The 1894-nt window shown below is 32.9% G+C and overlaps 1 protein-coding gene across 1 annotated transcript in view; it reads right to left on the reverse strand.

The window, feature by feature from the left end:
• LOC106878504 (aquaporin-4) overlaps window positions 1-1894 on the reverse strand; it is a 308309-nt gene that overhangs the window by 231095 nt on the left and 75320 nt on the right. The window lies entirely within an intron of this gene.

Genomic DNA, 1894 nt, shown 5'->3' on the forward strand with positions numbered 1-1894 from the left:
ATATATATATATATATATATACATATGCCTTTATGGGCCTGCAATCTCCTATATTATTGATTCTGTTATCATCTTTTTAATTGTTACACTAGATAATAACAGAGTCAATGGTATCTTCGCAAATATTTCCCCCTGAATTATTTGCTCCGTATTAATACACACACACACAAATATATACTTAAACACACACACATACACACACACATACACACACACATACACACACACATACACACACACATATGCGTGTGTGTATATGTGTGTGTGTATGTGTGTGTATGTGTATGTGTGTGTGCGTGTTTGTAGACACGTATATTCTAAGTCCTGTGTTATTGAGGATAAACATAATATCTACACGTGTATGCACATGCCTGGCCAGGGTTTATATTACAGAAGACTGGCATTCGTCCATGCAAACAAATCTCTCTCCAACCTCTCCACGCTACTCATGGTGAACGCATGAGAAACATACCTAGCGATCTTATAGTATTCCGTTTTTTACGTAATTTTCTTCTTTTTGTCTTTTACAGATACTGATGTCAGAAACCAAAGAACCGAAACCTTTCTACGAGAACTGGTAAATTTTTTTACCGAATACTCAAAAGGATGAAAAGTGGGATTTGAACTTAGAGAATTTGAATAAATACCTTATATCCGTAGCTTTAACTTCTCTGCCATTGCATCTAATACATACACCCACGTACATGCGTATGTATGTATGTCTGTATGTACTTGCACACAAAAATCATACAGAATATGTATAATTCGTAGCTTGAAATCTTGACTAAAACACCTTGTTATCGAGATATAAAAACACATGAAAGAAGAAAATAAAATACTTCTTAAATTTTCAAAACAGAAAAATAGTATTTATGTCACAATCAAAATTCAAATTATCAATGTTGCTGCAGGCATAATGCTATTGTATTTTGTTTATAGAACTCTTTTTCATTCCTTTAATCATACTGGCAGTCAGTTTTTCAATAATTCAGATACTCATTTCTTTTCATTTTTCTTTGACTGCAGCAAATAAAGATTCCTTTAATGCAGCTATACCGTAATGGCTTCCTATATATTTCAATTTCGCTCAGGTAAAGTGAGTACAAAAACCCAATTTTGAAAGACAAATTCCATTTTACAATCTCAGAGAAACTTTCTAAACTAATTTCTTTTCAATGAAACATTCTAAACCAATTTTTCAGAATGTTCAACGGAATTGTCATATTGGTATATCGCCAATCTATGTTGAATAAACAGTTTTATATATAAGGAATTTGCATAAAATTTCTTTTTTGACAAACCGTATTTGCAACTCTCTCATTACAGATAATGACTTGTTCAGCACCTTGATTGAAATCTCAACTCAAAAGTAGAATAAATATCAAAGATGGTTTGCCGCTTACAGAAACTGTAGGAACTATCACACACTCTCCTGGATCCTTCGGAATGTCAAAAACTTTTTCATTTCATTATCTGGTACATCGGGGGCACCTTTCTGAGTTTTTTAATAACGCAATTTGATTGATATTTTCGGCACATTAACATTCTTTTAGCAACTAAATACTAGTCTACTTCATATGAATAGGCATTTTTTTTTCTCTATTGTGTGAGCAACATAAAGCTGAGTTCGTTTTCAGTAACGAGTTTACCTTAATATTCCATCGCAAAGACATTGGACAATTCTATGCATGGTGATTTGTGGGGTGACAAACTTTTTAAGCCTCTTCAAATTGTCGCTTTACTGGAACTATGAAACTCTCGTTCGAACGTGAAAGATGAAATGAACAAAGTAAACGAGACGAAATTTGCTAAATCTACACTCCCCCATTTGCGCACGGTCATAAACACAAACAAATATATAAATATATGTATACATACTGATTGTATGTATATA

Source organism: Octopus bimaculoides, chromosome 3, assembly GCF_001194135.2.
Source record: "Octopus bimaculoides isolate UCB-OBI-ISO-001 chromosome 3, ASM119413v2, whole genome shotgun sequence".
NCBI lineage: Eukaryota > Metazoa > Mollusca > Cephalopoda > Octopoda > Octopodidae > Octopus > Octopus bimaculoides.